We start from the raw sequence: 24,554 nt of genomic DNA, 5'->3' as shown, positions 1-24,554 counted from the left end.
CGAACTTCCAGATACAGACAGACACAATAGGGGGCGTGTCCCATTTTGACCTTGAAACTTCCAGGCCACACTTGGTACAGACGTTCCTGTAGACTATGCTGGCCACTTGGTTATGGCATTCCATGTATGCCCTGCCTGCTTGGACATTGCACCCTGCTGTTATGAGCTGGGGCATCTTTGCACAGCCTGCACCTGGGGTCTTGTCTGGTGTGATAGAGCCCAGCCTCTATAGATCATGTACTTAGAGCTTGTTCCTGTACCACCACGATTAGTGCCCCTGTGCTGTCTTTCAGTCCATTTTTGTCCACCCACTATTAAGATTTCTGGGTGTCAGCCACTTCATCTATATGCTGGTGCACATACCTTGCAGGGGACTGTCCTTCCATGATTGTTCTTCTCCTTGTTCCTCTTCTTTCTCTGGTACTTCCTGCCTGAGGTACTCACAAAGCACAAGGTCAATTGGAGCCATCTGCCTGAGGTACTCATGGATGTTTGTTGTTTCATCCTGGACAGTAGTTCTGACACTCACCAGTCCTCGACCTCATCTTTCCGTTTGGCGTGCAGTCTCAGGGTGCTGGATTTGGGGTGGAACCCTCCATGTCTTGATGTCAGAGGCGTCTATTGCCTCCTTTGGCCAGCTTATTATCCCAGAAGGTCAGATGTCTATTCATATTAATGTACAGAATTCACCTGCTTGCTTTGCTGCTACTACTGCACATTCACCCAATGTATATACTATTTAGATATATATATATATATATATATATATATAATGTTCTTCCTCTACTCCCCCCCATTTTTGCACATGTCGAGGAGCGTGTCAGGCTACATTTCACTGTGTGTTATACTTGTATAACTATGCATGTGACAAATAAAGAACCTTGAACCTTGAACCTTGAACCAGAAGGGTACCTGATCACCGTCAGGGTGTAGGTGTTGATTGCCTGACCCACTGCAGGTACTTTGTGATTGCAGCTTTCCTAGCAGCCTCTTTGTGGTTCCCATTTGCCTGTGGGATTTCCAGGTACTTGTGTGTATGTGTGTGTATATATGTATATATATATGTGTGTGTGGGTATAAGTGTATATATGTATGTATAGAGATATAGATATGAATCATGATATGAAAAATAACTGATTTACACAGTATGAGATAGTTATGAGTTAAACAGCAGAATGGGGGGAAAAGAGTGTTCTGGTCAAGCAACACTGGTCACCTTCACACTGACTCAAAGGCATTTTCTAAAGCTGGTGATACTTTAGCTACCTGTAGCTGCTGGTTCATGGAGAGTCGAAGCTGCTGACAGGGAACTCCCAAGAGCACCGTTAGTGCTGTCAGCAGTTGCTCAGCAGGAAATGCCCAGGCTTCAGGACTATCAATAGACCCTTTCAACAGTCACACACCAGCAGTGTTCAAGCCAGGTAAACAAAATACGAGTCACACCTTCGACGTAAATTCAAAATGTACAGTCTCAGTGCACATTCATTTACTGATGCTATGATATCCTGCATGCATGGTCTAATACCTCATTTAACTGGACTTAAAAAAAAAGCAGCTATAATTGTAATTTTATTTGAGTGCACCATCTGCTTCCAACCTGTGAAAGGAAACTTTGTTGTTTAGTTCAGCAAAGCCAGACTTAGAAGTTAACTGATTTTTTTTTTTTTGTCCACACCTGTAGGCAGAAGTGCCTTGGTAAAAATAAAACATCATATTTATTTTAATGAACGCATTGCTAATTCGGGATGCAAAGAGAAGAGGAAACGAATGCTTGTATGAGACAGAGGATGAAGGAGAGCAGTTTAACTGAGGGCTTAGACTGAAAGGAGAAGACAAAGGTGAATATGTGAAGTAAAAATGTAAGAATCTCATAATCATAAAGACTAATTGACTTTTTTTTACTCTGTTTGTGGAGAGAAATTATCTTTGAAGTTCAGTGATGAACACAGTTTGTGTGTTCATAAAACAGCGACAAAAGACAGGGAGAAGTAAAGGGAGAGTGAAAGCGAGGGAAAAACCTCCTCCAGACAGCTGGTTTTCATCGTTCTGCTTCATGCTCCGTCCATCTTCCTCGTTAGGGGCTACTCACACGGCTTTCATCGGAAATTCCCACATTTCTGAGTTTGGAAAAGGTATTTCTCTTGTGTATGACTTCCACTCTTTTATAAGCCACCTTCTAACAGTCATTCACACTGCCTTTAAGCCAGGTAATATGATTCAGTGCCAAGAAGAGCAAATGAAGGGTTTGCATCAGAGGAAAAATCAACCTAAAAACATACAGATAGATTCTGAGTGCTGCAGAATGTAGCAAACCTGTTAAGCTGGTGTGCTTAATGATATGAAGCAGGGCTTTCAGATCATCTGCTTATCATACTGAGTTATTCCCCTGTAGGCTGTGAGCCTTTCACATAACCTTGTCTAATGACTGATCTCCCACATCAGAAGTGTCAAGCTCCTGGCATAAATTCTGGCAAATCAAAAGGTGGCACATGGACTGTACGCTGAATTACAAGTAAAAGTTGCTGCTTCTCTGGGAACAAGGTGTTCAGCCTTTCTACTTTTCCTTCTTTCTGTCAGTCTGCCTCCCTTTCTTCTTGTATCTCTCCCTCACACACCAGTCCTCTCCCCCTCCAGGTGCCCCACCTCTCCTTGCAGCTCTGATAAGAAGACAAAAGATAAACAACCCCTCCAGCATCTGCCATCGATCGCTTCGGGGTAAAAGCTTAATGGCTTGGCTCAAAGTAATAACACTCCCAGAGTTCTCTCAACTGATGGAAATGATAGATTCTCTTCCCTCAGCCTGGAGTTTGTAACCAGAGAGAGTCTGTATGTGGATGAGAGGGTGAAAGCAGGGGCATAGAGGTCAGGACAAGGAAAGAACAGAATATGTACCTCAAAGAACATAAGGGAGCTTCTTTTCTTGAGGCATGGAATGTATTGTTATGCCTGCCTTCACTCTCTGAGGTAGTTTGGGTTGCGCCCCAGTACATGCCACTCATTTTGATGAGCTGCCAGCATTGACATAGCGCCTGGCTCGTGGCTGAACCGGACAACATCCCTGTACTCAGTGTTCTATCTGCATATGTCTGCAGATGGTGTCTTTCAACACCAATTTCTAATTTTTGTGCTTTGATTGCCACAACCCAGCTCTTTATGTACGCATCCTGAGAAAATTAGTACTGAAGAGACTAGAAATACTATTAAAAACCCAATTTGGAGCAAACAAAGGAATCGAGGGAATACAGCCTGATAATATGAAATAGGATTTCACTGTCACTTTGCTGTGATACAATAAAGATGACTACAGACTCATAACAGAAGGCGATCATAGCGTTTAATTTGGGAAAACAATTCCCCACAAAATAACTTTAGTGTAGTGATTGCACAGAAGGAAGCAAAGACTTTGTCATACAGTTCAAGCTCGCTTTTTTGCTGGTACAAAAAGACTTGATGTTCACATACTAGGACTTGTTAATCATAAAGTCAGCCCACCTCAATGCATCCTCTATTTTATCCTCCTTTTTTCTTTTCTAATGAGGACCATAATTTACAAAATGAGCATCATGTTGTATTCAGACAGACCCGCAACAAGTGATTTAGAGCAAAAACTAATCAAGGAAGTGTTTTCTAAGGTCATATATCAAGGGAGTAGTAGATTAGTTTCCCCGTAGTACAATACAATTTGACTTCTTTTTGCATGGCCATTAGCAAGAATGTAGGTGTATGACAGTTCCACACTGGCTTCATTTTTCAGACTGGGAAGCTGCACCCTGGTCTGAAAAATGAAGCCAATGTAAAGTCTATGAGTTCAAATAAAATGCCTCATGCATTTAGGCCAGATTTGTATTTGTAAACGTACTTCTTAGAATTAACTTTTTCCACCTCTAAAATTTATTTCATATCATGTCCAAACATTCAGTAATAAAGGAAGCTAAGCTTAGTATAAAAATATAAAACAGAAATACTAAATAACGCAGCTCTTTAATTTGTTTTTTAAAAGTGACTTTTTCTAAGAGGGTATGAATAAGAACAAGAAGGAGGATAAAAGGATAGAAATAAACAACACTTTCAGAGGAAGGTCCCTTCTCTGTCTTTTCAAGTGGTTTTCTTCAAAATTGGCTCTGACACTTTTTACAGCTTAAAAATCCTGGCGCTCCCATGGGGCTGTGACTACTGCTGCTCTGCCCAGTCAACAACAGCTTACCCCACCCTAGAGTATTTAAAACATTTACTGGGGTCCCAGCTTATTCGCAACCACGTGTCAGCCTCTATCATGCTCACATTGCCATTTCTTATGTGGCAGACCAGAGCTGGAGCTGGTCCACTGTGCAGCCTGAAGCTTTGACAGAGTGACATATCTTCTTTGGTGTGCAGTCAGTAAAAATTTAGCTCCATGCAGGGTTTTGGTAATTTAGAGAGTTAATTAGGGAACTAATTAGCCATTCAGTCATTACAGTGACTTATTAGATTGAATAGTGTCAGAGATTCAAACAGTGTCATTCACTTACTAAAAATAACAGTCTTTGCACTTTGGATGACTCTAGTGGGTCTGATGCAATGACACGCTCTCCAATCAGAATTAATCAGCTTATGTTTACAAGGTTTTCTTCCATTCATTTTTTTTAATTGAAAAAATGATTAATCAATATTTTAACCACGTTGATGAGGTGACAGTGAACAGAGACAAGCTCTCTGTGCTACTGTGGGAACAGACGGGACCTCTGACCTCTGACCTCCCTGCTGAGGCTCCTTTTGATTGGCTGTGGCTTCGTGATCACAAACACTCACCTTGGGCATGATGGACTGTGATGGATGGTAACGCATGAGCCACAAGGTCAGCTAAGTCAGCCCCACACAGATTCAGCCACCTGACCTCAGATTGGTGTTTATCTATGTGTGTGTGGCATTGATTAATTCAACAATCCATATGTTTAAATAAGCTTCTTGGCATTTTGTTTGGGTTAGATGAATTGGGAAAAAAGCTCAATTTTATAGAATAAAGAAGAAAAAACTTGCAGGTGTCTGGTGATCATTGCTTAGCAACAAGCAGAGATTGCTTTTGTTCTGTTTGAAAAGCAATTGATTTTAAAATTCACAAGAAAAACGCTGCTATGAACAAGCAGTGAGGATTCAGCTGATGGTCTTGCATCTATCCTGCGGTGTCTCACTGCAGCAGCTCAAGTCTCCTATGTGCATGGCAGGATAATGATATCTCCCCTTTTAATCTTCAAAGTGAGTCCTGACACTCATGAAAATGTCCCTCGGCATCAGCCCAGGCACGTCCCCGCTCCGTCACAAGCCCGCAGATGCCTTCCGCCATCCATGCTGAAGGTGGGAATGTTACGTAAGCATCCTGTGATAGACGGGAAAGCCAGTTGGCAGACTGGCTCATCCTATCTCTGAAATCAGAAGGAGATAGCTTAAAGACACGTTTATACTGAGATGTGTATGATGAGGACTTCAAAAAGAGAAGCTCAGGCACGAATAATCACTGAAGATTATAATATTAGGCACACCAATTTGTAAATTGGAAGTTGGTACTATCTGATACACATCTAATATATAATTTCACAGCTGCAGCCAGGTAGAGAAATTAGATGACGGCTCCTTCTGCACCCTGAGATACCCAGATCACAAATGGCACACTCAAGCAATGTTTGCATTATGTATGCTTCTAATTAAAACTCATTGAAATCACTTAATTTGCCCTTTTAAAATTCATCACTTGCAGCATCCCCATCATTGGCACTAGCTGTCTTACATACAGCACTAGCACGGACAGAAAAGAGCCCACCTTTTACCATGAAGTGCGTTTAGGTAATTGCTCAAATTTCCAGGGGTAAAATCAGACAGTAGGCTGCTCTAAAGGCTCTATAAATGGAATGAGTCCTTTTGTTCTTCCCCTAGAGACAAAGTCACACAGTTGCCTCACACATGGAGGCAGATGAATAGTTTTTAGCACTAGAGTGGAAAGCCTTTTACAAGGCCCTTCAACAAACTCTCATCATTTCCTGTCAAGCAGCCATCATATAGGAAGGAGTTTTATAAAGGCATATTTAGCCACAACTTGGTTAGCTCTAGTGAACTTTGGGCATTCTGTTTGCATTTCATCTTATAAATGAGAAAATTCTGACTCATAAAATCAAAGATGAGTTTCCCTTGTCCTCATGTGCTGGCTGGCAGTGGAGTGGTTCTGGGTAGGCCAAAGTCACTGGAGTTAATTACGAGAAAGGTCTGTTCTCTCTTTAGAGGAGAAACAGCAGGCCAACAAGACACTGTTCAGATAAAAGCTGTGGGACAGACCAAGCAACAAAAAACAGACAAGCGGACAAAGACTTTTAGTTTTCTTCTACCTGCAGTGAGAGGACCAAGAAGTTAAAGACCTTTTTGAGGTCTTTTGTGGAAGGTAGTTCCAAATTGCTATTTTAAGGTAAACCTAAGATCACCTGTTGTAAGGAATTAAAGTTTGTTCTAATAATTGACAAGTCAACATATTTTTATCTGTGTATAAAGAAAGTATAACTTTACTGTTGAAGAGGGGGGGGGGGACCTGAGCTATTCCTGCATAAATCTTTGAAAAACCTTAATGATGACTATAAATGTGTCAAAGCTTGGTGCTTGTGGTGCTGCACAGCATCATCATACTAACCCCTGGGCATGTGAGCATCAGAAGCAAACCCTCCAGCAATGCAAGAAATGATAGTTAAGCTAATAAGTATGTCTTTGCACTATGAAAGGAGCCTGAAATACCCAGAGTGAGCCTACACAGGCACTGGAAAGACATCCAAACTCCACACAGAAAAGCCCCAGCTGAGCCAGGACCTTCTTGCTGTGAAGTAACAATACTAACCACTGCACCACTGTTATTTACTTAAAAGCCAAAAAGTAGTACAAGATGTCCCAATATTGGAAAATAGTAGAAGAAGCGAAAATTTCCAATACAGGAAATTCCTTCCTCCAAAACAATGTGTCCACATGAGAAAACCCAAATTTCTTAATCACTAATTAGAACATTGTGTTCATGACTCAGGAGGTCAGCAACAAGGTTAGCAGATATTCACAACAACAGTTCACAACAAACTTTGTTGGACCAACTGTTTTTTGCGGTGTGATTGACCACTTGAATACTGTCTGTCTGGAAACTATCTCATCCATATTCAAGCTGAATGTGAGTCTCTGCAGGATAAACTGCACTTTCTCTTCCACAAAAAGGAAAAAATGCACAGGTAACTAAGGTCAGAGCCAGACACAGGCATCAGCTCACACTCTCACACTCTCACACACATGCATGTTCATCACAATCCACCAGGAGAATAATGTGCTGCTCAAGGGTCTGACTTGGATCAAAGGTCACATATTGAGTCTGTCCTCATCAGACGTTCATCTCTGACACCTTTGAAGAAGGGTCGTGCATCGCGGTGGGAAGTCCTGCGTGTCAAACGAAACCCTTGTGTAGAACGGGCCATCCTTCCTGTTTTTAGTATGTGTGCTTTTGTGTGTGCATGTATGTTTGGTGAATGATTCACCAGTAAATAGTCCCAAATCTTGCATTATTTCACCAGCTATTATATTTTTTCTTTCTGTAAGGGTCTTTAGCTTATAACAGTTCATGTTTGTGTCTGCCGGTGTGAACAGAGATTTTCTCAATATGTGATTTTTCGTGTACCTCAGTGAGAGGATAAAATGCTAAGGTCTGACATGTGAACAGAGGGAATGTTTTTTAATTTGTTCATTTTAAAGTATTTTTATTCCCAGAGTAATTGTCATGTGACTTGGTTGCTTGGCTAACCAGCTGCACTATGCATATGAAGTTGCTAAGGAGGATAGTTGCCACCTCTGCCACAGTGGAGATACAGCAATCTCTGTACACTTTCACTCATGCAACTTTCCAGGAGTTTGCATTGTTCAGCCATCATTAAACATTTTGAGGGAAAACTTGAAAAAAACGAAAAGCTTTCAGATTATTGACGTCTGTTAAATAAAAACCTTATTCCTCAGAGAGCATCGGTCACTTTTTTTTTTTATCAGTTCATCAGTTTCTGCAACAAGAATTTCTGCAAACCTATGATGAGACACAACAGTAATAATGGAGTGAAGATAGCTTCCTTCACAGTCTTATTTTCAGCTTCATGATCTATGACAGACGTTTGCAGTTGTCCAGGTTTCTGCTATTTAATGATAGATGAGCCACAGATTTAGAGATTGCTCTCATCTTCTCTACAGTTGTCTCCCCATCCCTCTCCAATGCTTTCCCTCTCTCCCTGTATCGCTTTTTAGCTCCGGTACATTTTCTCCTCTGAGCTTTCCTCCAGCTATCTCCCTTCACACTTCTCTGTCCCTCCCTCTCAGTGACTTTGTGGATTTTTGCATCTCTGTTACATAATGGGACTCCGGGGACGAGGGCACTTCAATCAATACTTCAAACAGCCCAGCTCCAGAGGACTTGCTCCAAATGCCACGTGACAACATGAGAGGATGACATTTGTGGAGGGGATCGTCTGCCCCAAAACACCTATTACTACCAACAGTAGGGAGATGGTTATGACTGGGAGGAAGAAAGTGCACCGGGAACACTGATGAGAGAGATTAGGGACCACTGGAGAGGGGAAGAAATTTCAAAAATAGGAAGAACAACGGGCAGATAAAAACACATTCACTTGGGGACCAGAGCCCAGGGTGATTCATATGTCTGGGTGAGATAAAAGCTAGCCAAATAAATAGAAATGGAATTATTCATACTGGTCCATCGGTAGAGTTAACACAAGCTTTATTTTTGAAAAGACATCAAATCTGCATACACTAACCAAAAAAAAGGCAGTCTGTTCACAACCAATTTTGTGAGGGTTAATTGTGAATTTGATCAACAAAATGAGGATTTATAATAAAAATATGTAAAGGTCTCTCTCAGGTCGGTAAGGTCATCCTCCCATTATCGAGCCCTTCAACTGGGACTTGCTCTGAGAGGAAAGCGAAGGCCCTGTACTTCATAAATCTTCTGCCTATTCATGTTATTTTAGGTCTAAGTGACCACATAGACGTAAGTGTAATTGTGAAGCTTGTTTGTATAAATCTTTATTTATTTGAAACACTACCTTTGAAGGTACACTCTCCTCCTCTTAGAGATAATCAGCTGAATAACGTACTGGGAGGTTTTGTATGATGAATTGAAGAGAAAAACAGCAGCATGCATGCATAAGCCATTATTACAATGTAATTACTGTGATTATGTTATTAAGCAGATTAATGTTCATGGCAAATTTAATATGTTTATGGCTCAAGACAATTACAAGACGAAGTTCACATATATACATATCATACACTCACCATACAAATGCTATGATATAACATATTTTTTTAATGGAGTATGAATGCTAAAATGAAGGGTGACAGTTTTGTGTTGAGAATGACTTGACAAATTTTATTCAGGAGAGCACAACCTGAGCGTATCTTTCTCCTCTGCTGGGCCAGTTTATATCAGATGCAGACCTCCTTGTTCCGTCTGCAGACCTGACCTGAATCTTTCAGCCTCTGCGCAGTTTTTTTTTTTAAACTGTTGTGTCCCCAATATTCTTGTTCAGTTTGACAGAGGAGGTTTACAATATCAGAACAGTAGAGTACTGGGTCACAGCCGCAGGATCATATGTATGTGCAGTTTAAATGCAGGAGGTTAAAGTGTGTAAAGAATTTGATTGAGTATTTGAATTCTTTGAAATCATGCCCCCATCTTATCTTAAAGATCTCACCGTACCACATTTCTCTAATACAGTAGAGCACTTTGCTCTCAGACTTCTGGCTTCTTTGTGGTTCATAGGGTATTTAAAGGTAGAATGGGAGTTAAAGCCTTCAGCTTCCGGGCCTCTTTTCAGTGGAATTAGCTCCCAATTGGGATCTGGGAGACAGACAGTCTCTCTACTTTTAGGACTAGGTTTAAAACTTTCCTTTTTGAGAAAGCATATAGTCAGGACTGGATCAGGTGACTCTACACCTTCCCTCAGTTACACTGCAATAGGTCCTGACTGCTGGGGGCTTCCCATGATGAGCACTTCTTTTTCACTCACCCTTTTTTCACTCTCACTCTCTATTACTTTGTACACCACTCTGTATTTAACCATTAGTTAATCTTCATCTCTGGCTCTCTTCCACAGCATGTCTTTGTCCTGTCTTCCTCCCAGAATCCCCGACCGGTCACGGCAGAAGGCTGCCCCTCCCTGAGCTTGGTTCTGCCAAAGGTTTCTTCCTATTAAAAGGGAGTTTTTCTTCCCACTGTTGCCAAAGCCCTTTGTAGTAGGGGGTTGCTAGATTGCATTGACTGTATCACTGGGGATCTGTACCTTACAATAATAAGTGCCTCAAGGTGACTACTGAATTGACTTGAACTGAACTGAATTAAAAGAAATAATTTAATCTGAATACAACATAAAGTTCATTTTGTAAATTATGGTTCCCGGGACAGTAAAGCTGGTTATTCTTTACTGTCATTCTACTACAGGGAGTGCAGAATTATTAGGCAAATGAGTATTTTGTCCACACCATCCTCTTCATGCATGTTGTCTTACTCCAAGCTGTATAGGCTCGAAAGCCTACTACCAATTAAGCATATTAGGTGATGTGCATCTCTGTAATGAGAAGGGGTGTGGTCTAATGACATCAACACCCTATATCAGGTGTTCATAACTATTAGGCAACTTAGTTTCCTTTGGCAAAATGGGTCAAAAGAAGGACTTGACAGGCTCAGAAAAGTCAAAAATAGTGAGATATCTTGCAGAGGGATGCAGCAGTCTCAAAATTGCAAAGCTTCTGAAGCGTGATCATCGAACAATCAAGCGTTTCATTCAAAATAGTCAACAGGGTCGCAAGAAGCGTGTGGAAAAACCAAGGCGCAAAATAACTGCCCATGAACTGACAAAAGTCAAGCGTGCAGCTGCCAAGATGCCACTTGCCACCAGTTTGGCCATATTTCAGAGCTGCAACATCACTGGAGTGCCCAAAAGCACAAGGTGTGCAATACTCAGAGACATGGCCAGGGTAAGAAAGGCTGAAAGACGACCACCACTGAACAAGACACACAAGCTGAAACGTCAAGACTGGGCCAAGAAATATCTCAAGACTGATTTTTCTAAGGTTTTATGGACTGATGAAATGAGAGTGAGTCTTGATGGGCCAGATGGATGGGCCCGTGGCTGGATTGGTAAAGGGCAGAGAGCTCCAGTCCGACTCAGACGCCAGCAAGGTGGAGGTGGAGTACTGGTTTGGGCTGGTATCATCAAAGATGAGCTTGTGGGGCCTTTTCGGGTTGAGGATGGAGTCAAGCTCAACTCCCAGTCCTACTGCCAGTTTCTGGAAGACACCTTCTTCAAGCAGTGGTACAGGAAGAAGTCTAAATCCTTCAAGAAAAACATGATTTTCATGCAGGACAATGCTCCATCACACGCGTCCAAGTACTCCACAGCGTGGCTGGCAAGAAAGGGTATAAAAGAAGAAAAACTAATGACATGGCCACCTTGTTCACCTGATCTGAACCCCATTGGGAACCTGTGGTCCATCATCAAATGTGAGATTTACAAGGAGGGAAAACAGTACACCTCTCTGAACAGTGTCTGGGAGGCTGTGGTTGCTGCTGCACGCAATGTTGATGGTGAACAGATCAAAACACTGACAGAATCCATGGATGGCAGGCTTTTGAGTGTCCTTGCAAAGAAAGGTGGCTATATTGGTCGCTGATTTGTTTTTGTTTTGTTTTTGAATGTCAGAAATGTATATTTGTGAATGTGGAGATGTTATATTGGTTTCACTGGTAAAAATAAATAATTGAAATGGGTATATATTTGTTTTTTGTTAAGTTGCCTAATAATTATGCACAGTAATAGTCACCTGCACACACAGATATCCCCCTAAAATAGCTAAAACTAAAAACAAACTAAAAACTACTTCCAAAAACATTCAGCTTTGATATTAATGAGTTTTTTGGGTTCATTGAGAACATGGTTGTTGTTCAATAATAAAATTATTCCTCAAAAATACAACTTGCCTAATAATTCTGCACTCCCTGTATATAAGCATGCAGTGTCCCTCAGTGTCAGATCTGGTCCCAACGTGAGACATCTGGAGTTCAAGAAGGGACTTCAGTAACCATTGGGAATTAGTTTCTAGCCAAAGGCAACCAAATGTGTTTGAAGACAGAAGTAGCTAAATAAAACTTTTAAATTGATCCATAGAAAAACAAAACCAGTAGCTGAAGTATTAAAAGTACAACCATATTTACAGTATTGCTCTGAAACTGAACAATTGCTCCTCATACAGCATTTGTTAAATCTAACATCAGTTTAAGTTTTATTGAAATAAAAGAGGTGCTCTGTCAAATTAGTCATATACTATAGCAATACTATTATCAGACTAAACATACCAAATTAGAGAAAAAAAACTATGTTAAATACAGGCTTTGTGAAAACCTTCCCCACGTTGATGCCATGGTATCTTAGGTCCACATTTCCTCACATGACAACACCTCTGCAGTTGGTGCAAAGTTAAACTTATGTAAACTCTGATTAATGGATTACTCATGCCGAAATGTTCCCAGAAACAGAACCCTGAAAGGACTTTTCAGAACAAAACAACACTAATCACAGCAGGGTTGCCATTTCCAGAACTGCTAATGGAGCAATTTTACCTTATTTTCTGAAACCCCACATTGAGGTCAATTAGTGAGTCAAGGTAGGCTGAGATTTTCACACTCTTAGTCACCACAGTAAAGAGCTCAGGTGGGTGAGGATAAAAGAGAAGTGAAGGCAGTTTGTAATAGTTGAGTCAGGGAAACAGCTTTAAATCCTCAGGTTTGATTACATTAAAAAATATTGATTTTGAATTTTAATGATAAACTAAAACCATATATGATTTTAGTTGAACACTAAATCCTGCTTCTCTACTGTTAAGATGAAGGCCACTGACAATTTCAGTTCAGTCTTGTTACCGCTTTTACATAAAGTCACTGAGCACTCACATTTTTTTAATGCAACATTGTCAGATTAACATTTAGGGCTAGTTTATTCAGCAACAGCACAGCACTGTGGGAAAGCAATCTGCTCTAGCCGGTCTAGTGAAGCTGTAAAAAATGTCCACAATAAGCTGACATTCAATAAAGGTAAGCAATATTGTTGTACTGTTGTGTGCTGTACAAGGAAAACTGATGGAAATCTGTAAAGCTGTGTACTGCCCAACTGAAGAAAAGATAATCAGAAATGTTTAGTTAGTTTAGTTAGTATTCACTTATTTATTTTTTACCTTCATTTAATCAAAATCACTAGTTTAATGTGTCTAGCAGATTCCAATACTATTATTTTGAACAAATTTAGATTAGAAATCAAGGAACTATGAATAAAGGCATTAAATATCCACATCCACGTGACGCCTGCATGATAAATGCTCTGACTTGTACCTCTTTGACTCTTCCACGTATGTCTCCTCCCATCTCTGTCACATTGGCTGTGACTCAGATCATTGGCCTCAGAGACTGATCAATCACCATCAGCACTGACCTGCATGGATGTCATCCATCACTACTGCTTCAGAGGTGTTTGTGATGGTCTCTTCAGTGATATGTGCCCATATTCCGGCACTGCCAGCCAAGTTCCCAGAATTCCTTTCATTTGGATGGAGACTGTTAGGATAATAATGATAAACATTGCTAATCCTCCCGTGTGCTTTGTTCCGGGTATTAGATTTGCAAAGCTGATCCATTGATCATTTCTCAGGGGATTTGGAGAGAGCATGTTACAAAATGTTAAATTTATTTTGGGATCCACATGGCACTGTATATAAGTTGTCTGTTGTGTAAGATAATTTTTTAATTGCTATGTCTTGATTAACTCCCAAATTTATCTCCCATAAGCCGTGTGTTAGATTCTTATTTCTCTGGGTTGAATCCTCAGCTGAAGGTGAGATTTAATCAGTGGTTTTGCAAGCATGACAAGAAGGAAAGAGGGTTTTTTTTGTTGTTTGTTTGTTTGTTTCTCTAATCTCAATTCTTTTTATCCCAGTTTGCCTCATAAGCTGGTTGTATTAGTGAATGGTCATCTATAAACCTAAATGTCCTGTGTCATGTGCTTACATGCTGCCACCCCATGTGTATCCCCGGTGTCTGCTAAGCTACCTACAATATGACTCTGGAATTTAGTTGTGTGGTTAATTATCACAGCCAGTGCTCACAGAGCTGAGGGAGCAGACTAAACTGTTTGCCTGCATTTGGTCCCAGTTCATTTAGCTGCTGCCCGCGGGACTGAAGCTCTTTATTATGAATGAGGCGCCTCATTGATGTGCCTCAAAGTCAGAGGCTCATTAGAGCTAAATACTGTGTGCTGGCTTTGCTTGCATCTTGATGACTCAAACAGCAATGCACTACCACTCTGTTGTAATGCCATCATTTTTGTGCATTGGCAGCTACCTGACTGATATGTCTGTTTACAGAGTTATATGCTCAAAATTGCACTTGAATTGATAACCCTTGCAAAGAGGTTCATCAGAAATTCTGCATGTATTTTGCATTTATTATCAAAATTAATCACTATGGCTTATTTTACATGTACATATAATTTGATTTAAGAATGTGGTGGAGGCAGTATTAAATATAAAATGTTGCAAGAAAACTGTAGCTCTTTTGGTTTCGTTTTAGCCACAGCTGTTCTTGATGTTGTCATTTTAGGACAGACTTAGACAGGATTTAGACTTCTGGAGTGAATCTTTGTAGTGCCTTCGACATAAGCTATTTTAGTGGCCGACATAATTGCTAGCATTTATTGTTGTGTTGGAGCATTATGTGTTAATTACCTTGTGGTCGTGTCCTGGTGTTTTATATCCAGTGCCAGCTGATAGAAAGAAATAAAATGCTGGGACTTTTATCCCTCCTGGTCCCCGCTCTCTGTTGTTGTCAGTTGTTTTCATGGACAAACATTTTTGTTTATTTGAGATTTTCCAGATTTTTTTTTCCAGATTTTCTGGGTGATATTGTGCTGTAACAGATTTTCCTGTTTTTGTGCATTCCTTCTTGTCCTTCCCAATAGTGTCAGCGGAGATTTGCTGATATTTGTGAGTCCTTATATTGATGCTGTGATTATTGTTCGTCATATTAAGCATCAAGTTACTCACTTGATACCTGTAGGCAGCAAGTCATTGCCACATTACCTGTTAAGGATATAAACCTGAGGCTACAGTCCCAAATACCAACACAAATCCCTATTATAATGACAATTACTTTTAGTGTTTAAGTGTGAACACAAAGCCAACAACAAAGCTGAAAACAAACTTAAAGAGCACTTCACAGAAAGATATTGTTGCCACAGCAATTCTAGTGTACAAACAGATACGGATAGAAATAGATGCTCCAGTGCTACAGCCTGCGAGTCACTTCTTTTGTTAACTTTTGAAAACTAAGTTTTGGTTGTTTGGTTGGACTTGGCATACAGTAAGTTTTAATATTACTGCAGTTTTGCGTTAGCATTTTGACTTTGCTGATCCTTGCAACAAGCTTTGATGTTAACAGCAATACATACTTGTTTCTGGCCAAATTAAACTTGACCGTCTGTTGCTTTCATGCAATAAAAAGAAAAAGAAAATTAAAACTGATTCATTAAAAGTAAAAAAATAAGTCTTTATTTTAATATAAGCATGCATTTTTTAAATTTGTGTTTTTATTCTGTTAACTTTGACAAGTTTTGTTTGATAACCTTTTCTTCTGTCAGTGTTTACTGTGTTAGAAATGTGAAAAATGTAACATTACAAAAGGTAACCTAACTCCTTTTTCATTGTCTGGCATTTTCTGATTCTTTTTTTCTAAAGGGTTAGTTTGACATTTTAGGGAGTCCTTATTCAGTTATTGGAGCTTTATTGAATAAGAAGATCAATAATATCCCTCACATGTCTGTTCATTAAAAAGAACAGTCATTTATCTTCAAGCTTAGCTTAAAAAAGACAACTGAAATTGAAACACCAAAGTTAAATACAGCAGACCATACAGTGTACTTGCTAAATGTATGGTTTCCCTAAGACGGTGCATCATTAGGCTCGTAGCAACAATGCATTTTTACTGCACTCATAAAGAAATGTGCACTCAACAAAAACCTCACCAACGCTTTACTTACAGCAGTGCTTGCAACCAGTGTTGGTCAAGTTACTTGAAAAAAGTAATCAGTAACTAATTACTGATTACTTCCCCAAAAAAGTAATCCCGTTACTTTACTGATTACTTATTTTCAAAAGTAATTAATTACTTAGTTACTTAGTTACTTAGTTACTTTTAAAAACACGATTTACAACCTGAATAGGTGATAAAGCGATAGATCTTTCAGCCCAATTCTACTTTTTCTGCATAATCCATCATACAAAATGTAATCAAATGGAAAAGTCTCTTTTTTTAAACTTGTTTTATCAGTTTTAATCTTTTAACTTTATGCATCAAGCAAAAATGAAATTATATGCAACATTCTCTGACTTGAAGAAATTAGTTTAACATTTAAACCTATTTTCTGCACATTCCAGCACATAAAATAAAATATTTTTTTTTTGTGTTTACACTCAGTCTTTCAAATAGATGCAAGTAAAACACAGCAGAAAATAAATAAAATCAAAGACTAGCGGTCCTGTTGCTCTATTTTCACCTGTAAAGCAGGAGTGGGGTAGGCGGAGGTGTGCTCTGGTGCAGGTGTGCTGCAGCGGTCAGTGGAAGGATACGGCAGTTTTTCTGTGAATTTCCCATTACGTGGTAGCGCACTCGGTGCTTGTTTAGGGGTTTTTTTCGCTGTAAAAAGAAGTTTTCTTCCCACGCACAACAGACGTTAATGTTTTTGTCACTTTTTATGGAATCAAACTTAAAATAAGGTCAGTACTTCCACGCTTTAAACGCTGCACGCTCATACTCTCTCCGCACTCGATATATTATCCATTGTTGATCTGCGCACAGCTGTTGTCACGAACCTCGCACTCGCTTACGTCATTGTCATGAGACATTCTCGCAAAAAATCACGGTTTTAGTAACGCAGTAACGCAGCGTTCCTACAGGAAAGTAACGGTAATCTAATTACCGTTTTTGCAATAGTAATCCCTTACTTTACTCGTTACTTGAAAAAAGTAATCAGATTACAGTAACGCGTTACAAGTAACGCGTTACTGCCCATCTCTGCTTGCAACACAGATCAATGGCAAGCAATGAAACTGCACCTCTAATAAACCAGGCGCTGTGTTACAGCTGTCTGTTAATGTGTTATGTTTTCACCACATCCACTCTTGCCTAATCATTTTGTTGTCAGTTTGCCTCTAATAATGCTGTCAATAACAGTCCATTTTCAAAAGACTGAAACAGATTACACAACACCAACTGGAGCTGTTCATTGCTTTCATTTGAATAACTTTGCATAATGGGAATAATTAATAAACACAGATGGGTTTTTTTCTTCTTGAAAATAAAATGACAAAAGAGATTGAAATGAGTTGAATATGCACATAATTTCCTACCTCACCAGTTCACTGCTTTGTTTACATTGGTTCAAGGCCATTCTTACTGTGTGCTGCTCCAAGTGAATATTAGATGCTGGAATTAATGTTCACTTCATTCTTGTTAATAAGTAGGAAGCTCTGTTTGTTATCATGTGCGTCTGCATGTGCACGTGAGAGAGAGGGAAAGAAAGAGGGAAGTGTTTATGGTGATGAGAGTGCATGCACACCGCCCTCTTGGGAGTTGTTAACATGTTTACATCCGACCTATGTCACTATTCTTCTTTCTCCTTCAATTGACTTATTGATTCACTCTTAATTATGTAACAATTTCAGTTTAAAAATAGACCTTCGCCACAGTCAGTGCATTCTGTCATTATAGTCTACCCAGCTCGGGACATCTATACCACAGCATTAGGGGGCAGCTGAATGGGATTAACAGCAGTTCAAGGACCGCTTTGCTGTTCACTCTTTCAGTCTCTCTGAGATCAATAATTTAAGTTCCACATTAGTGTTTTGTCTCTGAAAATCACATTCTTTGCCTTATTTATCCATTGTTTACTATACCTTGCATCTATATGCTTTGTGCTCCTTAATATGGGTTTGCATAATAGTGTTGTTCCATGTTAACCTTGTTTAAGGGTTTTAACTGTACAGGCTTGAACTGTACCTCAGCTCAATACGCAGTGTGAGACAGATTAAGAAGTTGATACTTTTGCATTTCCAGATCAACAACAGAGCTCACGCTCCACCTGGAATCTTTTAACAGTCAACATTCTAGCCTTAAGAACTCTGCAGACTCTGTGAAAATTTCTTTAAGACATAGGTCAAGTCATGCTACACGTTTTAATCGTTCTCTCCGTTGCCTGAACCTGTGATTGCTCTGGTCAAAAAACGTAGGTTATCTTCCGTACATGTGTCAAAGCTAGTTGATGTTACATACTCATACTTCACCTGGAGGTGGTCTTCTTCTGATAACTTGCACATGTGCAAGCTAGGTACCACACCATGAATGCTGTCTATCATTACACCCCTAACCTTGATCTGTCCCTAGCTGTGCACCTGCGAGTAGATAAAGCAGAGTACAGCCATGCAGAGCAAACCTGCGATGTCTGATTACACGTCCACTTGTTAAGAGAGGGGAAAGACGGGCAAGGGAGTAGACAGCAGAGGAGAGCGCATTGCTTAACTGACTCATCAGGGACATCATAGACAGTTAAGCTGCAGTTGTTGGCATTTTACTTTAATCCTTTGACAAAATGCACAGAAAACAGCTTATGTTAATGCAACATGTAACCTTAAAAAATACAGATGTGTGCGCACTTATGTTACCTAAGTCTGTCTATTAATGTTATGCAGCAGCGCGTGTTCACGATAGGTCACTTTCTATTTATGTCTGAGCCCGCACCCACACTCAGCTCTGCTTCGCGCCTTCCCCTTTATCCTCTCAGTGATGTTAACCTCCACGTCTGTTCAACGTCACAGGACAGCCACAGGGGAGGTTGGGCGACGGAGGGAGGGAAAGGGGATGAAAGGGAAGGGATGAGGAGAGAAAAAGGAGCTGGTGTTGGAAAGAGCACAGGAAAACAAGGAGAGAGGGGAAGGGACAAAAAAGGGGGCACAGTTCCAAGTGTGACCTAAGCAGTTCCCCTGGTTGACTCCTAGTGTTGTGACAGTCTAGTTTCATTTTACACACATCCATTAATCCCTGGCTCTGTTTTCTTCTCATCCATTTGACATCTCCTCCCTCCTTCTTTTACACCGTGAACCAGCTATTTGGCTTAAAAGCCTTCAGTTTCTCGCTGCACTCCTCATCGTCCTCACCTCATTTTATTTCCCATGTCGGCTTTCTCTCTGCTCTGTGATGTGAAAGCTCTCTTTCACTTCTACACAGCAACTCTCCTCCGCAGTCTCCCAAGCATCATAATAACTTGTGATTCAAATACTGTTATTCTTTATCTGACACTGACCCTTTTTCTACTAAGCTTCTCTCAAGAGTTTCAACAGTACTGCCTGAACATCTTACGTCACCCTCAGGGTAATGAAAACTGTATCAGCCAAGTCTGTCTTGCAGATACTGGGAAAATTGGAAACAGAGCCCCGTCTGGGACACACAAGAAGACACATGTGAAAAAGGCTTACAATAAACAATAAAGAAAAATACAGTGAGATTTTTTGCTAAACAGCTGGATTAACATAATTTGTAGGTCATTGTCATGGGTTTCAAATATTGCTTATTGCTTTATAGGGGTTTTGCGAAAATGTCCTCAGTATATACTTATATGTACTTCAGTTTCTGTGAGAAACTAAAACCTAAAAAACAATAAAGAACATACATTCACCAGTTACTTTATTAAGTACACCTTGCAAATACTGGGTTGGAGCTCTGTTGCTTTGAGAATCACTTTAATCCTTTGTTACATAGATTCAACAATGTGCTGGAAACATTTCTCAGAGATTTTGGTCCAAAGTGACACGATAGCATCACACAGTTGCTGCAGATTTAGTGCTGCATATCCATCATGTTAATCTCCAGTTCCACCACATCATAAAGGGCTCTATTGGATTGAGATCTGGTGACTGCGGAGGCCATTTCAGTACACTGAACATTGTTATATCCAAGAAACCAGTTTGAGTTGATTTAAGTTTTGTGGCATCGCGTGTCATCCTTCTGGAAGCATCCATCAGAAGATTGGTAAACTGTGGTCATAACAGGATGGACAATTGTGAGCAACAATGCTTAGGCAGGCTGTGGCCTTTAAATGACCCTCAGTTGGTACTAAGGGGCCTTAAGTGTGGCAAGAAAGTCATGTTGTTTATACCAGATTCTGAGCCTACCAACTAAATGTTGCAGCAAAAATCAAGACTCCTACGATCAGGCAACATTTTTTCAAACTTCTATTGTCCAATTTTTGTGAGGCCATGTAAACTGTAGCCTCAGTTTCTTGTTCTTACCTGGTCTCCTTCTGCTAGAGCCCATCTACTTCAAGATTTAACGTGTCATGTATTCAGAGATGCTTTTCTGCATACCTCGGTGTCAATGAATGGTTATTTGATACTGCTACTGCTGTTGCCTCCTATCGACTCAAAGCAGTCTAATCATTCTCCCCTGACATCAATAAGTATATGTATAATAAGCTTTTTAAGATTTGACTGACTTCTTAATTTGAAAAACTTTATCGCAATTACCCAGTACCAAATAGCACTGACAATAAGATAATAGCTGCTGAAAAAAGTGGAAAATTTAGCAGCTGAAGATCCAGATATTTCCCTAGGAGTAGGAATCGGGAAGCTAGTAGTACAGATCCTTGGAATTGTTGGTCTATCTGCCTATCAATCCTAAGTATTGGTTCTTGCGCTACAATCAGCTGATTTCAGCTCACTTGTCAGAGGAGGAAAATAGCCACGCAGTCTAGAGTGTGAATATGGACATTTATTTTTATTGCACAAAAAGGACGAGATACACGGTAAAGTAGAAAACTGCATCCAGGACAGAAACAACCGCATTGTGCTGCTGACACAACGCTAAGAACCCAGCAGCCAGACCCTGAACTTCAACAGGTAACAAGCAGCCTGCAGCCTCCCTTTCTACCTGTTCACGTTTGTAAAGCAGAATCAATGTAGTGATCGCTTTTTTGTGCTGGTTTTCATCTTTGCTTTGTGCGGTCAGCTTTGCGTTTTACTTAGAACAATCTTAGAGATTTGTGTCCACATCAGGGTTTTGTGTAGGTGTGCGGGGTTGTACCTCAGGTTATATTGTTAAATGGTGATTATGAGACAGTGAGTTCATCTGTTTTACAGAGTAACAAGAAAGTAATGTAATTCCCATCCCTACGTAGGAGGGATCTGAACAGAGCAGATCATTACAGAAGAATATTTTTGGAAGTTTCTTGCTTATAGTGATGTACTGTGACACAATTTATTGCTACAGTTTTCAGTGGAATATTAAAATAATAACATGTTTAATTTGTTCATTTGTGATCTCAAGAGGAGCTGGTATGTTAATTTTAGTTATATGCAGTCAGCCATGCTAAGAATTGTAGCTTCATTCATTATATAAATCTTTTCTTGAATGAAAGTGAATAATACTCAAATTCAGCAATATGTTTTTAGAAATTTAGTTATATTTAATGGATTGTTTTATTAAATTAAATATCTTCAGCAATTGTTGCATAAGGAGCACTTTAATACAGCTGATTTCTGCCTCGGTTATATACATTTTATAATAGAAATAACTCAGTATAACTGGAACATGGCTTTAATTCAGTCATTTGAGTTCAATTTTATTTATATAGGATCACAACAACAGTCGCCTCAAGGTGCTAAAGTCAGGCCAAGACATCAAGCTTAGTCGCAAGCTTAGCAGATCAGTCTGTCCTGGTACTGGGTCTACGGCCCAGTATTTGTGTTTCTGACTCTGTAAATATTATAGTGATTGATTATTGTTGTTCATAGTTTTGGTTTTCTTTAGTTCTTAGTGACTGTAGTCCTTCCTCCCTTAGTAGTTATCTTAGCCTGTCTTTAGTGTCTGTTCCCATGTCTACTCTATGCTTTTCCTGTATCCCATGTTTTATGTCTAGTCACCCTTGTCGCTATGTTTCCTATGTCTCCCCAGTTACTCTTTATTTTGATAGTCCTTGTCCTTCGTCAGTGTATCTAGTTTTGCTTTTCCTCGTCTCATCATGTCAGATTAGTCCCAGCTGTGTTTCCTCCTGTTCCCCTATCATCTCGTGATCCTACCTGTGTATTTTAGTCCTCAGTCTTCCCCTGTTTGTTGTCACGCTGTAGCCTCTCCATGCTGTGTTTTCTCCCCTTCCTGTTCCTGATTTAGTCTAGTTCATTATTCCTGGTACATTTCCCTAGTTCATGTCACTTAGTTTCTTGAATCCAGTTTATTTCTAGTTTCCATGCTCGAGGTTTTGGTTTGTTTTTGTGAGTTAATTTCATGGAAAGTTCTCCTAGCAATAAAGGCTGCCGCTTTAAGTTAATCCTTCAGTCTCTGAGTCCTGCGTTTGGGTCCTACATTCTGCCTGCCACACAGCACACCATGACACAGCCAGCTGATGAATCAGCCAGTTGCCTTCTATTAATTCATTTGAAAAATCTCATGCAATGTTTAAGTTGCTTTTGCCTGTCCAGATTTGCTGTGCACTTGCAGGGCGCTCTGAATCCACCCTCACCTCAGCTCCACCTTTTCACACTCTATCTGACAAAATCAGTGTCAAATGTGTTGTCATTGATGCTTATTCTCTTCTAAACGGAGGTCTTGGCACTGCTCACCCTACTGTTAGCTTTTCACGTATGCGAACAGAAGGGCACGGAGGTGTTTTCTCACACAACAGAGACAAACCATCAGGCATAAATTACTGCATTTTAAACTGATACACTTTTATTGTGGTCCTGACTGAAGAATCTGGGAAATCACTGCAAAATCAAGTTTTGTACTTATTCAGTATCACATTTAGTTTTCCTATATTAGTATTTCTACTGTAGGAATACAGATGCTACTGTATACAAGCTGTCTTTTATGTATTTTTATGTCTACAGTGTTTCTTCAACATGTGCTCTGTCAGGGTCTGTGCAGAGCAGTATAGCTATGCCCTGAGGCTGAATGAGAGCCATCAAGATGCTTCACATCAATGACTCAGTTTCCCACTGGTAGCTGGCTTAAGAGCAGAGCAGCTGCTGTGACTGGCACACGAAGGACAATGACCAGAGAAATATATAAGACTCGGATAGACATCACAGGAGACAAGGCAGTGTGCTGTGAAAATCAATACAAGCCTGAAATACTGCATAGCGAGAGTCATGGACATGCAAAGCAACTAGTCAGTAAACAACAAAAGAATCCAAAGAACTGATCTGCATCTTGGGAGATTGTAATAAGAAGGATGAAAGCAAAAGAAAAAGAAATATCATAAAGTCATAAATGGGTGGTAGGACTGCCAAAAAGAACAAATACACTGTTCTGGTAAGAATATAACTTTGTGCTAATAGGATTTGGTGCAGTATTTTCCTGCCAAGATTACACATCTCATTTGGAATACATGAACATTTCTATCAACAAATAAACATGTTGAGTTTCACTGTACTAATAAGATTTTAGAGCCCCTATGGAAGTTAGCGCCTGCAAAGATCTGAGGCTTCTTGGCCGTTCAGCTAAGTGATCACAGTAGGGTAGAGAGAGAGAGGAGGAGAGATTTCTGAATATTTATAAAGCCTAATTCATTCCGCGTTCAACACTTCTTCCCAAAAGGAATGTTTGCTTTCAGAAACACTGAACAAAAACAGGCCCTAAGCCGCCATCATCTCACATAAGCTTTTGCACCTGGATTTCTGCATCATCCTTTATCTTCACTGACTGTGTGCTGGTATCATGCTCATGTATGTGGATACAGGGTTACATGGCAGCTGAGTAAAGTGACTGTCTAATAAAAGGATGAGAGGATTACATTACAGTCATGATGAATGACTCCCGTCTGTTCATATTCTTGTAAGTCCTGGTCATCTGGACTGTTGCATCATAAGCCCAATTTAATCACTCCAAAATACTACGAAACGATTGGAGGAAGACCAACACTGTCCTAACGGGCCCCTGTTAATAATATGCTGCAACTGACACAACTTTTACATAACCATTACTAACATTATGAAAGATATCTGAAATGAGAATTGGAGGGACTCAAATAACAATTTTAAGAAGAGGGTTTTCCTGATAGGACAAGATGTTAAGTTGAAGCAGCGAAAGCCTTTCTACACAAACTACAACATAAATGTCATGCAAAGTTAGACTGTGGTTCGTCACTACTTGCCATCTATTCTCAGTTGGCTGAAATGTGTCTTTACACATCTCTTCAGAAGCAAAGAGGTCCTGCTGAGAGCCTGAAGGCTTGTCAGCGGCTGGGGTATTTCCAGGTATGCAGGGATTTAACAACTGCTGTGATTTATCCTTGCAGCTTACAGTACCTGCAGCTGTTAAAACCTGCTAGTACCCAAAATTGATCATTCACTCTTTCCTGCAACCTTCTCCATTTTTTGTAGTGTATTCTCTTTATTTTGTCTCACACTAGAGGACA

This window comes from Perissodus microlepis, chromosome 23 (genome assembly GCF_051167445.1).
Source record: "Perissodus microlepis isolate ML-2025 ecotype Zambia chromosome 23, ASM5116744v1, whole genome shotgun sequence".
NCBI classification, from domain to species: Eukaryota; Metazoa; Chordata; class Actinopteri; order Cichliformes; family Cichlidae; genus Perissodus; species Perissodus microlepis.
The sequence above is the reverse complement of the archived record's forward strand: the minus strand, read 5'-3'. Positions refer to the sequence as shown.